Genomic DNA, 16833 nt, shown 5'->3' with positions numbered 1-16833 from the left:
GCTTTGTGACTGCTATCTACAGTACAACATTACTGTTATACCAATAAAAACATCACTGCCATGACTTTAAGTTTCGTTCTATAATAAATGTATTCTCTTATGCAGTCTGGTGCTCCTAAAACATGTACACGAGTAGTACATTTAAGGAAAAAGAGGTCGAAAGATAAGGAATCAGAGAAAGGGAAGAGATGTTATCTTCTTGTGATTCTATTTTATGAAAGGCTTTTGCAAGAGACTTATTCTCAATCATGTCCAGTGTTGTTGAGTATTTCTCACAATTGCACACCGTCATGATGTGTTCTTTCCAAATGGTGACTATCTATGAAAGTGCACATTTCTCAGGAGGATTTGCCATTTCTACTCTTAAACATTTCAGTGAGGGCGTGTGGATTCATTGTTTCATATATAATTGCAAAAAATCCAAGAATCATTGGAAGACAAAATTTCCAATTAATGACCAAGGACCCCCTCCATTCCTCTCTTTGTTATGATACTGCTAATCCACTCTACTATGTCAGTTGTGCCCAGATTCCTCAAGCAGTCAAAAGCTGGCATACTGCTTTCTAGTTTAGGACCAGTATTACCACCCTATTGAGATTGGTCGATTTCATGCAACATGTGCTCTCAAACCACTTCGGCTTTTAGTTTCTCTTTCTTCCCCTCTAAATGTGAATAATGCATATGATTTAACTATCCAAAGTATGGTAAAATAAAAAGGAACAAAAATATTGGAGAAGAAAGTTTGGAACATAAAAGTAGGATTTTGATCTATTTTTCTCTCAAAATGATGGCTCGGAAAGTTTAGAAATTTCAAAAATTAATGATGAAGCAGAAAAACATAAAAGCAAAATAGAGCTAAGTGCTTCCATAAGCTTTTACTAAAAGGCTAACATTCATCAAATTGTCTTTTACATAATTTTGGAGGCAACATTACTATGAATGCCAATTTTATTACTTTGTGCCTAATATCTACAAATACCAGTACAAAAGGAAGCAGGAGAAAAGTAGACAGATGATCACATTAGAATGAGGTCAAAATACCCTTGTAATGCTATGGTCTAGGCTATGTAATCAGACTGTATTTTAGTATTATCTAGAATCTTCAGACAAGATTTCCCAATGAACATGAAATGACTCATTCTTCTCCACATTAGCCAAGGGAACTGAGTATGTCCCCAAGAGACAAGAAACCATTAAACATGTTTTCATGACGTTTTAAAACTATTTTTTCCAAAGGGGACAGGTAGGAAAATGACATCATACATATTTGAGTAAAACAATAAAGGGGTACTTCTTGACCACCACAATGTAACTGTATATGCAATGAAAAATAGATATAAACTATGCACATTAAAACAGTGCTAAATGGGACCAGCACTTAGCATAATGGCTGTGTCGCTGGACTCCCATGTAGTCAACCGTGGTTCGCATCCCAGACCTGGTGACTTAAAACACACCGGGTATGTGTGCGTGCATACCAAGATCCTGAGAGGAGAATGGAGGGGAAGGGATTGTGGCGTGGCCATCCCCCCAGGGGATGATTTCTCACTTTCTGTCTCTCTCTGTCTGTCTGGCGAGTGTACGCGCCCTATGGCAAAAACCTCTCAAAAAAAAAAAAAAAAAAAAAAACAGTGTTAACATTAAAAATATTATCTTCTGACAATTTTCCAGAATCAAACAAATATGAGGGATAATTCTGTTATAGCAATAGTATAAATAAATGACATCTCTCTCCTGAGTATTTATGAACCAAAAATGTAAAAGTTCTCTACACAATTTTGAAAAGAATTTATCGTGACGTTCTATTTTTGCTTAAGTTTCATCACCTATTAACCAACTAGGAAAAAAAGTGACTTTTCGGACTATTTCTGCATAGATTAATCTTGGTGATTCTAAATAAATTACTATAATCAACTAGATAGTCCAGCATGTAAGAATCACAGTCTACTTGAATTCTTGAAATTATTTAAATGCCTAAATTATTCCGGATCTAATTATTTTTCTGTTTGACTTTATGTGGTTTAAAGACAGAAACTGAAATGAAGAAAATCCTACTGATTTTCACACCAAAGTCTTTACTACAACCTTTCCAGAGCTTGGAATTAACACCAGTCATCAGCTGCCACACATCTTGGTTCTAGTACAAATAAATAAATAACCTATTAAATGCAATATACATCCACATTTTGTTTTGTTTTGCTATGGAATGCTTGGGCTCACCCCACACACACACATACACACAGTGGAAAAATGAGAAACCACCTCCCCATGGGGATGACCATGCCACAATCCCTTCTCCTTCACTATCTTCTCAGAATTTTGGGAAGAAACACACACATGTCTGGCATGATTTTCAAGTCACTGGGTCCGGGCCTTGAAATGTTCAGCTAGCCATTAGGGATCCAACACCTTAACCTCTGCGCCACCTGCTAGCCCATACACACGTTTTAACAGATACTTATTAACTAAAATGGCCATGTGTTCTTTTCACCTTTTATCAGGTGCTTGGTGGTTTTCACTTCTATCAATAGCTGACAGTGGTCTGGGTGTGATTTTATTTTACAGAAATTTAAAAGTTGATAACTTTGAGCTGTGTTCAAGAGTTACCTTTAACCATTTGAGTTCTCTTTCCCACAAAGTTCTCACTCTATGTCCACTCCCACCACCCCACATTGTACCATTAATGTTTCCTCAAATAGCTCTAAAGACAGTATCTTTCCCAGCTCTGTCATTAATACTTATTGTGTGATCATGGATAATTTAACTTTCTACTGTGTACCTTAGTTTCTCCATCAGTAAAATAAAGATAAAAACCTGGATCTAGGGACCAGTAGTTGGCAGTGGTGGTTAAGGTACTTGATTCCCACATGGCCGACCACAGTTCCAGGTCCTGGACATGTCAGCTTGTTTTCTCATTTTCCCTCTCTCTCTCTGGTGAGCTCATCTGCCCTATAGCAAATTAAATAATAATAATAATTATTATTATTATTATTAAATAATTTTATTTAAAAATTGATTTTATTTTTAGGGCTGTTGTAAGGATTAAATCTTATATATAAGGTGTGTGTGTGTGTGTGTGTGTATATATATATATATTTACAAAACCATGCCTAGCACATAGTAAACTTCAATAAAAATTAGATATTATTATCCATCTCTCCTGCCATTGCACAGTGTCTAATAGAGCATACTCCTCTATATAATCCTAGAAACAAATGAGTGGATGATGGATGAGTGAAGACATAATGACAGACCTTCAATGGGTGGTGCAGTCAGACCTCAAAAATGGGAAAATATAACATGTATGAATTTGAGAAATAAAAAGAAAATTACAAAAAAAATAAAAGTTTAATAGTGGAAAAGAGAGGAAGAAAATATAGGGAAAGTGAATAATAGTAACAGTAAAAAGGAAAAGGTAGAAAAGGAACAATAAAGACAAAAAAGAAACTTTTGGCCAGAAGGAATTTTTTTTTTTTTTTGAGAGAGGTTTTTGCTCTAGGATGTGTGTGCTCACCGTAAAGACAGAGAGAGACAGAGAGACAGAAAGCAAGAAATCGCGCCCCCCCCCAGAGGGGATGGCCATGCCACAATCCCTTCTCCTCTCGGGCTCTTGGGCATGCACACACATGCGCCCAGCATGAGTTTAAGCCACCGGGTCCGGGACTCGAACCATGGTTGACTACATGGGAGTCCAGCAACATAGCCATTACGTTAACCGCTGGTCCCAGAAGGAAATTTCTGTTCGGTATTCCACAGGTATCTTACTTCCAGGATATTATTATTATTATTATTATTGCTGTTGTTGTCCACTTATGAAATGATTTAAATCAAAGCAACATACTCCATAATAAGGTGACCATGTCTTTTCAAATATAACGAATACTGTCTTACAAAATGCATTAGCTAATATGTTTAAGATTGTGACTGTCTGAACTGACGTTAATATCACAGAAAGAAGTCTATGCCATGGGCCGGCAGGTGGCGCAGAGGCTAAATCTCTGGATCGTATGTGGCCAACTGCACAGTCAGTCCTGGACCCAGTGCCTGAAAAACATGCCATTCAGGTGTGCATGTATGCCCAGAATCCCAAGAGAATGGAGGAGAAGGGATTGCAGTGCGGCTGTCTTCCCTGGGGGATGCTTTCATTGTCCCTCTCTTTCTCTCTCTCTCTGACTCTCTCTGGCAAGCTCATCTGGCTTATAGAAAAGCTTAAAAATCACTTTATGTCTATGACAGAACATGTAGTGCAATTTTATTTGCAGGAAATGGGATATGGCAATGCTTACAGGTCTGTCATGTCTTCATGCTTAAAATGCCTACATGATAAGGGTACATTATCAAGGCAACAAACAAAGCACTATAAAAGAGCTTAAACATACAACTCTTCAAAGAATACTGCAGAATGGGAAGTATTATTACCTAATAAGTAATGTTTACTTTTCTGAGAAGATTTTACCTTTTTAAAAATTTTTAAGATTTTTGCTATGGAATGCGTGTGCTCGCTGGAGAGAGACAGTAAGAAGGAAAGTGAGAAATCACCCCCTGAAGGGATGGCCATTTCACCATCCCCTCTCCTCTATTATCCTTCTGGGATTTTAGGGACAGATGCCCAGGTGTCTGGCATGATTTTCAAGCCACAAGGTCCAAGACTTGAACCACGGTAAGTCAGGTAGGAGTCCAGTGCCTTAACTACTATACCACCTGCTTGCATGAGACTATTTTACTTTTGTGACAAATAATACCATTGCTGAAAATTAAAAAGTGGCTTAATAAGGTATTCAATATGACCTAAATATATAGAAATATACATATACACATATTTTATATAATATTTATAATCTCAACACTTTATGCTTTATGTAAGGGTTAATATGTACTTGCATTAAGTGGTAGGACTATATTGTCTCTAAAATATATTACTTTGAAATTGTAATATGCTAATATAGAAGAATGCAAGATTGCTAAATGTGTAGGTCCAGCACGTGGAGTATTGGTTAAGGTGGCTGAATCCTATTGTGCAGTTCGAGTTCTGGATCTGCCAGCCTGAAAAACAGGGCAGGTACGTGTAGTCGAACAGTCATGTGGGAGTTCAGCTCCTTAACTACCGTGCCACCTGCTGGCACCCAATATAACAAATTTTGACTGAGTATCATGCCTTAAAATTCATTGAGTCATAAATTTTAACAATAACAACATTTAGTCAATATAAAATTAAATTAAATTAGTGTCCTAAAATGGCACTACTTCAAAAATGAACTATGAAAGTATTCCATTCTTGTGCCTTGGGAATATAGCATTCCTTGGATAGAATTAAAATCATTGTTTAAGTTATTCATTTTGCATGACATAAGAGATTAAAGGTAGAATTTTAAAAAATATTTAAAGAACTTAGGTTAGTCACACAAATATAATTTTAATATGGCTTTAGGACACAACAAAATTTAAAGCACTTTAATTTAAAAATTGTGGTAATTCACGGAAGGATTGACTAAGTTGTAATTGACCTTTATCAATATATTAAAGTACCAGCCAATTACCTATAAAGTTATACGGGTATGTTTATCAGTATAAACTGTTTTATAGCAAATAAGAAATGCATTCATATATTAATAATTAACATCACTGTATTATGATCTTGGTATGGCAACGTTTTATTTGCCTAATAAAAATTATGACCTAAAAGAAATAAAACTGCCTCCCTTTTAAAGCATACTGTTTTATGCAACTTTATATTGAACACATTACCTAATTAGTGAGCTTCTATGGCAAGGAAAATACTCTCATGTATTGGTAGTGGAAGTATAATTGGGCAAAAACTATATGGTAAATAAAGTAAACATGGTCTTAAAAAGCTTATATACTTTGATTTTGTAATTTCATTGAGAATCCAGCCCAATAACATAGGTAGACAGGGATCTGGACATTTTATACTGTAGAATTTTTTTAAATGATGAAATATACTATAAATTAATTTATCTTTATTTCTGCCCAACACTCAGAAAATAGGTAAATTATAATTCATTTATCTAATCAAATACTATGTAACCATTAAAACAGAAAACTTTATGAAAATGTAGGTTAATGGTAAGTGAAAAGAAAAGTGCTAAATTGTATATTTACATGATTGTAATTAGGCAATATACATCTAAAAAATAAAATACTAATAGATGGGGTCAGCAGATGGCATAATGGTTAAAGCACTGGGCAACAACATGGCCAACTATGGTTCAAATCCTGGATTTGGCAACTTAAAAAATCACTCCAAGAATGGTTGCGTTTGTCCTCCAAATCCCAGGAGAAGTATGGAGGAGAAAGGATTGTGGCATGGCCATCCCCCCAAGGGATGATTTATCACTTTCCCTCTCACTGTAGCTTCTCTCTCTGGTGAAGACACATGGCCTATGGCAAAAGCCTTAAAAAAAACAAAAACAAAAACAAAAAACTAATAGATAATGCAGCGATATGCTGTGGGAAGTGAGATTTTGTATAATTTATTATATCCTATTTTATACATTTTCTGTATACTTATATATGGGAGGGGATCTTTAAAAAGTTCATGAAAAATCCATATTATGAAAAAACCATACATGGATTTCAAATAATTTTGCATGAAATAATCTCTACTTTAATTCTATTCCATCAACTTTTTTTTAGTTCTTCATGTATTATTAGCTAAATAAAGAAGCAATATTAGTTAAAGTGTAAATTCAATGAGCAAATTTGCAAGTCATTTCTAAACATCTGAATTAATATATTTTTAAATTATTTTATTTATTTAATTTTATTTGTTTTTTTTTTTTTTAACTTAATGAGAGAGAAAAAAAAAGGGAAATTGAGAAAGCAAACTGCCAGGTCCAAGACTCAAACCATAGTCGGCCATGTGGGAGTTCAGTGCCTTAACCACCACATCACCTGTTGGCTCCACAGATTGATACATTTTAAAAGTCAGTCCAGGAACCTGATGATCTCTCTCTCAGAAATTACCAACTGCTAACTTTGAAGAAGCATTTCAGCAGTTGGTGTTACCACAGGTCAACTCACTCAAATCTGGGTTGTAGTTTACAGTTAATATTCTGGTGAACCCACCAGTTATACTCATTGCATTAGCGAGGTCACAAGTGACCATCTAATTTTTTTTTTTTTGGTAGAGGTTTTTGTTGTAGGATGCGTAGGCTCACTAGAGAGAGTAGCAAGAGAGAGATACAGAGATACAGAGACAGTGAGAAGTCAGCCCCCAGGGATGTTTCCTTTTTTCTATTAGGCAAAGAAAATTAAGTTCAACTTGCAGTATTTAGTCTCAGGAAATTTATTCTTGGAGAATAACTTCAGGGATTACATGAGGAATAGTGTAGTTTCAACATGATTGTATGCATCATCTTCTAGCTCTTAACTTATTTCAGGTTAAGTTCAAATTAATCATCATTTGGTATTAGTAATGTTCAGAGTATTTAAAGTATTACTACAATAAGAAAAGGCAACTTAGAATTGAAGCAGATAGTATATAGTCTTTTGGGGCAGTTGTCTGAAGGTTTAGAGGTTAAGATGAGTTTTAATATTCTTTTTGACTGAGAAAGTTGAAATTTAAGAAAATATCTCTACTAGTTTACATTTACTAATCTACTTCTAAAAGAAGTATTAAGAAAATATTGCAATAAACCTCAGAAGAATAAAAGTACAAAAATAATCATGAGCTGAAGTCAAGGTATTGTTATAACAGAAAATGTACACTCAGGGTAGCAGCTGCTACTGGCTTTAAGGAAAATCAGATTTTTAGGATGTTCTAAAAGCAACTGCTTTCAACTTTCTCAGTTTCCTCACGTAATCCCTGAAGCTATTCTCCAAGAATAAATTTCCTGAGACTAAATACTACAGGTTGAACTTAATTTTCTTTGCCTAATAGAAAAAAAGGCAAACACAATATGATTATTTACAAACTAGAAGTGTATTAATGTTCACAATTCATCACTTAGTGCAGACCTCTCGGTCATGAACCCTTCCTCAGTCTAAGAAGGATCAAGATAAATCAAGGATACACCACAAACAAAAATCTTGGTTATAACAAAGGCCAAACTCACCATCAAAATCACATAGGTGATTTTCAGGCAGTGCCTAGTATCAGAGTGAGAAGATTATTGACATTTTCTCAGAAATCATTGTTGGCGACACCTTCCCCTGGGCCTTGTAACTAGGAAGGGGAAGGAGATGTCCTCTACTCCCACAAGAAAATATCTAATACTATCGATATGTTACTAGGCTGCAGTTAACTAAACCAAGAGATGAGAACAAGGCAATAGTAGGAACTGCTATATTTACCACTGGAAGGGTACATAGACATCAATCCAAAACTGATTTCACTTCGTCATTTTCACTGGAGCCAGTAAGAGCAGCATTACCAGAGCAAGTGCCATGTTTCCCATCTCCTGAGCATTAAAATTCCATGGGCATTAACACTTGTGAGCTCCTTTGCTAGCTATCTGTACAGGAAGTATTTCACCGCTATAACCGTTATGGTATTATGCTCACCTCGTAAATATCCACAGACAAGCTGAAGCAAACAACTGCACTTTAGTTTAGACTTTTCAAACACAGATAGCTGATTTATTTATGTCTCCACTTCTAAGAGTTTACTAAACCATGCTCTGTGTAACAGTAAATAGTGTTCAAATTCAAAATTGTATACAAAGCACAATTACATAGAGACAAATCAAGAGGTACAGGAAATCACTAATATAAAGAGAGTTTGAGAACACAATAAATATTTTAGGGGAAGATTTTTTATAGTAACTGGAGGACAAGAATGAAGAAAAGGCTCCATACTATCACCTTGACCTCCTCTCTCTCTCTCTCACACACACACACACACGTGTGTCTGTATGATATCCTTTGCTCTAAATATAACTGCAAGATTTTGAACTGAAATATAAGTTCCAGAAGCTCTTTTCTAATGGAAACTCAACCTAAAAATGTCCATTTTACAGCAAGATCATACACCATATGGATATTCAGTGGACATCATGAAGAAAGGTATTGAGTTTGCCTAAAAATTTCAACTTCAATTTCTTTTGTTTCTTTATTCTGTCATTGTACCTGCAAAATGTCAGTGGGTCTACATACACCATTAATACTTACTTTGCATCTATCAATGTGTCTTAATATTTCTTTTAACTCGGGCATAGAGTTGGCAGTTAATAAAACACCTAAATCATACCTCATCATATGAAGGATCAAAATTGATCCTTCTAAGTTATTAACTGCACATAAAACATACATATATATAAATATATACATATATATATATATATATATATATGTATTTGTAGATATAAGTTGATAATCCTCTGGAAATTACTTTTGTTAATACCTTCTTTTGGACTTCATAATAAGTCAGAAAGGGAAGTATATGCTTAAACGATAGACACAGCAACAGAAAATAATTTATACAAACTGTAGTATTACAGCTATTAACAGAGGATTGAAAATAATCCAAACTCTATTAGTTTAAAAAAAAAGATGAAAATACTAAGATATAGATAAAGACTTACTAGTGGGTTGCTGGGAAAGTCATGATGCATTTTTGCATAGAAATAGAAAAATATGTCATGACCTAATATAATTAATGTATACCTGTTCGAAAGATGAGGACAATTTCTGTATACCATAGTGGAGTGGTGACCAGGATTTACTGAGAGGCAAAAAAGTCATGGGGCCGGGAGGTGGCTTGGTGATTAAGGGTGCTGAACTCCCATATGGCCGACTATGGTTTGAGTCTCAAACCTGGTGGCTTGCTTTCTCTCTCTCTCTCTTTCTCTCTCTTTCTTTCTCTCTATCCCTCTCTTATCAAATTGAAATAAATGAATAAATAAAGTTAAATAAAATAATTTTAAAAATAAAAGGCAAAAAAGTCAAGGTGCAAATAGTACACACTATACCATCTTTTATATTACAAAGAAAAACACAATGATCTTAATATATGCTTATCCTTTTTTTCAGGTAATCACTTGTAGTTTTTCAGTTAACACAACCAGACCGTGATACAACATACTAAACAATAAAGTACAAATCCAAGCAAGGTAATACCTTACTAAGTTACAAAACATTGGCATTTTTAAAGAGAAAGGAAAGAAAAACAGTAATTTCTCTGAAAACAAAATTGGTTGCCTATAGGTAGAGAAAGGGCAGAGTGTAATGGAAAAGGATATGTAACTTTCAATATATCTTGTTATGTGCTATTATATGCAAACATGTGCATGTTTTACATTTGAACCCATTGCATGGTAAATCCCTACAGACTGAAATAGCTTCCACTAAGTTTAAACCAAAAACATAGGACACGGCAGGAAAACTGGTGTGGAAAGAGATCCTGCTACAGTATGTGAGGCTATCCTTGAGAGCACAGAAGTAGCCAACTGAAGGTGGGAGAAAAACCAAAGGGTAGAGAAATATTTCCTTCTCCAAAGGCACACAGGACTTTCCCTCAAGTAACAAAAAGCAGCCCACTGAATTTTTGGAAAATGTCAAGAGAAATGAAGAAAGGTAGCCCTCGGAGACCAAAACCTTCCCTAAGCACAAGACTTTTCAGCCTGGGAACAAAAGAGCCAAGAAAGATCTTTCCAAAGCTCATAGGCCCCCTCAGGGTGCAAGATATTAGCCTATTTAAGGCTGTAGGAAGAGAATCACCATGGAAACAGGTCTTCTAAGGTACAGAAACTTTGGCTGGTGGCAAGTAGATGTTGGCAGTTAGAGAACAAAGAGACATATCTGCAAGTCAAGGAGCCTGAAGATGGTCTGTTGATTAGAGTGTGGAGGGAAAGAAATCTGATAAATGGAAATTCTTGATCCTTCCCTCAAAATTGTTGAGGCCAATAGTAAACTGAAAAATAACTAAAACTGCATCAAAACTCCGACCCAGCTCAACTATAGATTAAGTACCATGACAAAGAAAGTAACACGTACTTTCCTAGGATAAATATTATGTAGGTTAATCTCTTTTTTTAATTTACAACGTCCAGCATGAAATCACAAAGAGTAGCACACACAAAGAAGCAGGAAAATATGACCCACAATTAACCCAAACCATAGTGATATAGGGAGGCCAACACAAGGCGTAGATGTTGTAATTAATAGACAAGGACTTTAAAACTGATATAATAAAAACATTCAAAGACCTAGTGAGAAAGGTGGATAATATGCATAAGGATGTTAAGAATTTCAGCATAAATATGGGATCTGTAAATGAAAAACTGTAAGGATGAAACGACAAAGGTAAAGAAGAAAAATGCAGTATTAGAACAACATGTATTTGACTGGCATAAAAATAAAATGGACACAGTAAAAGAAAGATTTGCTGAACCTGAAAATTGGACAACAGAAATTATCCAAGTTGAAAAATAAAGAGAAAAAAATCTAAAGAAAATCTGAAACCTGTGGGATGATGTCTAATAGTTTGTCTTGTGAGTAATTAGTGTCCCATAAGGATAAGAGAGAAAATGGAGCAGAAGAAATGCTTGAAAAAAATAATTGCTGAGAATTTGCTCAAATTGATGGAAGACATAAACTTACAGATCAAAGAAACTCAGTAAACCCCAAGCAGGATAAATACACAAAAAGTCAGGGAAGATACAGTTAAGTTTTGAAAACCAAAAACTATCATAAAAACCTATCTTTCTATTTTCCCTAAATCCCCCAAAAAATATTCAGAGGAAATGACAATAGCAAGACAGCTGAGCTTTTGTCAAAACAATGGAGGAAATAAGACAATGGAATTCTCTAAAATGCTAAATGAAAACAAACAAGTAAGATTTCCATATCTGGAGTCAATAGTCTTAAAAATGTAGGAAAAATTAAAACAATTTCAGGTAAAATACAAGTTCATCATCTACAGTAGACTTTAGCAATCAGTGCTAGAAGTTCTAGGAACTTAAGAAAAAGACTAGATAGAAGCCCTGATCAACAAGAAAAATAAAAAAATAAATAACAGTTAGGATGTAACTAAATAAGAAACATAAATAAGTAAAGGAACTATGTCTTCTTTATGAAATTATTATTTAAAGCAAAAATAAATCTATTATTGAATTAATAACATATATAACAGTAAAATATTTGACAATAAAAGCACACCAAGCAGAAAAGATAACTGGAAATTTTAGCATTATAATTTCATGCATTGCTCTTGAACTATACCATAGTATTATATGAGGGCAGATGCTAAAAAGTTAAAGAATATTGTTACCCCCGTCCCCAAGCAACCAATGAAAAACAATATTGAGATACAGCTTAAAAAAGATAATAGAGATCGGGACCAGCAGTTAGCGTAATGGCTATGTCACTGGACTCCCACGTAGTCGACCACGGTTCAATTCCTGGACCCGGTGGCTTAAACTCACACCGGGCGCGTGTGCATGCATGCTCAAGATCCTGAGAGGAGAATGGAGGAGAAGGGATTGCAGAGTGGCCATCCCCACTGGGGGGTGATTTCTCGCTTTCTATCTCTCTGTCTCTCTGTCTTTCTGGCGAGCGCACGCACCCTATAGCAAAAAACCTCTCCCCCCCCCAAAAAAAAAGATAATAGAGATAGACTGGATAACAAAAATACATACACATACTATATTAACCCATAAGAAGAAAGAAAAGGTGGACTAGAAGAACAAAGAATGTATATAGCAAATGGAAACCAAATAGAGTAGACTTGAGGACTAAATAGAACGGAAATAAATGAATTGAATAAAAAACCCACATACAGAAAAGAATTATTTCAAGTGACTTAATACAGCATTTTGTCTATTTCTCAATAATAGAATATGATCTAAAAATGAATACTATAGCAAAGAATTGCTTTATTTCATCTGTCTTAATTTTACTAACCTTGTTTAATTTATATATAAAATTTATATAGCAATGTTATATATATATAATAGGATAAAAAAGTAAGTATATTAATATTTTTAAGACAAAAATGTTTCATATTAGAGAAAAGAGATACAAGTATCTCTTTTAGATATTCACTAAAATCCTTTAAGGCTAAGTTGAAATCATTACCATTGTTTAGTCAGGGAAGAAATAAATTATTTTACTTAATGTAGAAAAATGTTGGCATAAAAATACTAATTTCCACTACAGTATTTCTTTTTCTTTTTTTTTTTTTTTTGAGAGGTTTTTGCTATAGGGCATGTGCGCTCATCAGAAAGAGAGAGACAGAGAGACAGAAAGCGAGAAATCATCTCCCCAGGGGGGATGGCCACACCGCAATCCCTTCTACTCCATTCTCCTCTCAGGATCTTGGGCATGCACACATACACTCCCAGCGTGAGTTTAAGCCACTGGGTCTGGGACTTGAACCGTGGTAGATTACATGGCAGTCAAGTAACATAGCCATTATTAAGCCACCTGCTGGTCTCACTACAGTATTTCTAGACTTAAAAATTTCATCTCACTTGCTAACACCACAGAGCAAAAAGATTACATGTAATTCATGTATTTTTTTTCTAAAAATTAGAATTTGAGATCATTCATTTGCTTTATCAAATTGCTTCTGGCATGTTTAAAGAGAAATCCTGAATGTTTACATGTCAACGTTGTAAAACATTTATTGAGAGATTTACCTAATGTGTATGACCCTAGTGATGTCATTACTCGTCCCTACTTAATTAGGTCTTAAAAAATTAAATCCTTACTTTTGGGACCCTAAGACAATGTATGTTATCCCAGTCAAAGAATTAATAACTAAAATATATTGATGAATTCAATGTGCACTTGTTTAACATAGATTTCCAATACCTGTCATTACTTAAAAGTATCCACAGCTCTTTGGGTCATCTGTCAGCTAAATTCACAGCTAACTTAAGAATAATAATTTTTTAAAGAAATTATTTAATTTAATTTATTTATTTATTCTTAATTTGACCAGAGAGGGACAGAGTGAGAGAGAGCGAGAAAGGGAAAATGAGAAAGCATGCTGCCAGGTCCAGGACTTGGACTATGGTTAGCCATGTGGGAGTCCAGCACATTAACCATCATGCCACTTGCTGGGGTCGGCAGGTGGCATGATGGTTAAGGGTACTGAACTCCCACATGGCTGACAGTGATTGGAGTCCTCGACCTTGTGTTTTGCTTTCTCACTTTCCCTTTCTCTGTCTCTCTCTTTTCTCTCCGGTGAGTGTCTGTAGCAAATTAAACAGTAATAATAGTGATAAGTAAACTTAAATAATTCTTTAAGAAAAAAAGAACAGAAAAAAATTATTTAGCAAGATCTTTCGAAGAAAAGCAAAAATTAAAAGCTTCACTTTAAGCTTTTAGGTTGATACTAATTGCATAATATCTAGTAAAATATTTTGTAGAAATGTACCATTTTTAAAGTTCTACTTTAAAGGAATAACTTTCTGAAAGATTAAAATAAAATATTTCAGGAAAAATCTACTTAAAGCTTTTACTGAAAAATTAGTTGCCATGATGCTGTTTTCTTTCAGTACAGTAGGTATTGAATGAATATATTCCAGAGATAAAGTCCTAATACAAGACATATGTATATATTCAGTTTTAGACACAAAATTTATGCATTAGATATTTTTATAACATTTGGAAAAAGCCATTTTAAACAATTACTGAGGTCATTTTTTATATCTGATTAAAAGACATCCAAATCCCCAAAGTCAAGATTTAATTTTGAATATTTATTACACACTAATATTTAGGTGTATGATACAAAGTGATATATGCTTTTTTATAACACATAAGCAATGCAGATTAAAACCCTTCACATTATACTTCTACATTCCAAACTGCTAGAGAAGCAGCCAAATGACTACATTTATTGCTAAATTTACACCATGGAGAACAAAACTCAAAGCAGCATCTTAAATTGTATACAGCCAAATAAGGCCGATAACAGCATGAAGACTATTCCTGCTTTTGTGTGCAAGTGCAAGTCCAAACAGGTCTTCCATACTTAGGCAGAGATTTATATTGATTATACAACAGAATTTATAATGAGGATTCCTTGCTCATAGTCTGAAAAGAAACTAAACATATGTTAATTTTATCCTTGCATTAATACAAGCATTCCTAGTCTAAATAAGTTGTATCGACTCACAGAAAATAATTATGAAAAATAATTATGAAAAATATTAAACTACCTCTAGAGATATAATTACTTACAACAAAATGGAAAGTACAAATTTTCAAAGTTCAGACATTTATGCACACACAAGTGTACAGATGCACCTAATTCAGTAGACATGATTGGAATAGAGTTTCAAGGTCTCTTTTTTTAACAAACAAGAAAACCTAGTATGTATTAAGTAACCTCTATGTACAAAGAATAGTTTGCTTCTTGGTCCATAGAACTTAAAAACACTGAAAACATACAAAAAGTGATTGACTGGGACTAGCCGTTGGCGTAATGGCTATGTCGCTGGACTCCCATGTAGTTGACCATGGTTCGAGTCCTGGACCCGGTGGCTTAAACTCACGCCAGGCACGTGTGCTTGCATGCCCAAGATCCCGAGAGAAGAATGGAGAAGGGATTGCAGCGCGGCCATCCTTTCTGGGGGGTGACTTCTCACTTTCTGTCTCTCTGTCTTTCTCTGTCTTTCTGGTGAACGTAATGACCTATAGCAGAAATCTCTCCGAAAAAAAATTTTTTTTTTCGAAAGAAAGAAAAAGTGATAAGCCCCATTTGGTTATTTTTTAATGTTCCTAAGTAATAAAAATAAATTCAGCATAAATGTTAGAACATAAACTGATAATTTAAGTCTATCTATGAGTCAATTATTGGGTCTACTGCTAGTGTGAAATATATGATATCTGGTAGATAGATAGGTGTAGGTAAGTAGGAGATGGAAGGATGATAGATATATAACTACATACCTACCTATCTACCAGATATCTATAATCTATATATCTACCTATATATATATATAGATAGATAGATAGATATATAAAATAAGCTTAGATCAATAAATGCTGATAGTATAAGCAAAAAATTATTTTCTACATCAAGAGACTATTACAAACCTATTATCTTTTCCTAATATAAATATTATAATTAGATTCTGGATGAGAGTAAAGTTGGTTCAGCATAACTCTTCTTATACATCTATATATATATATATACACATATATGTATACAATAATTTTTTTTAGATTGTCACATGCACTCCTAGGAGAGAGACAAAAGCAGAGAACATGGGAAAGTGACCTATCAGCCCCTAGTGGGGATGGCCATGCCGCAATCCCTTCTACTCCATTTTCTTTTCAGAGTTTTGGGTACAGACACACATGTGCCTGGTGTGTTTTTTAAGCTCTTGTTTTGGGACTCACATTAGTTATGGAGTCAAACATGTAGGATCCAGTGCTTCAACCACCAAATCACCTGTTGGCCCTCCATTTTTTTTTTTTTTTAAAAAAAGCAAATCTAAGGTTCTTTTAAGATCATCTTCCAGGATTGTGAGTTTTTTTTCATTACCATTTTACAATGGCTTAAGATAGCACTCATCCTACAATATAAATGTTAAGAAATATTTTCAGAATAAATGATAACCACTAGACTTGAAATACTAAATTTGACCTAGGCAGTCAATAGCTATCTGAGACACATAACTGATTGATAGCTGTTTGAATACTGAAAATTTTGATCTAACCACACAATGATTAGCAAGTTATGCAGTGTGAGGCCAGCAGGTGGCACAGAGTTTGGGGTGCTGGACTACCATGTGGTCGACCGTGGCACAAGTCCTGGATCTAGAGGCTTGAAACTCATGCTGGGCATGTGTGCATGTGTGCCCAACATCCTGAGAGGAGAATGGAGGAGAAGGGATTGTGGCATGGCCATCCCCCCTG

The 16833-nt window shown here is 34.7% G+C and overlaps 1 protein-coding gene across 1 annotated transcript in view; it reads right to left on the bottom strand.

Annotated features, from left to right (window-relative positions):
• ANTXR2 (ANTXR cell adhesion molecule 2) overlaps positions 1 to 16833 on the bottom strand; it is a 175100-nt gene that overhangs the window by 2145 nt on the left and 156122 nt on the right. The gene's annotated exons all lie outside the window — the stretch shown is intronic.

The sequence above is a fragment of the Tupaia chinensis genome, unplaced genomic scaffold, assembly GCF_000334495.1.
Source record: "Tupaia chinensis unplaced genomic scaffold, TupChi_1.0 Scaffold000318_1, whole genome shotgun sequence".
In the NCBI taxonomy this organism is placed as follows: Eukaryota; Metazoa; Chordata; class Mammalia; order Scandentia; family Tupaiidae; genus Tupaia; species Tupaia belangeri.
This window is presented reverse-complemented; position numbering and strand designations above follow the sequence as displayed.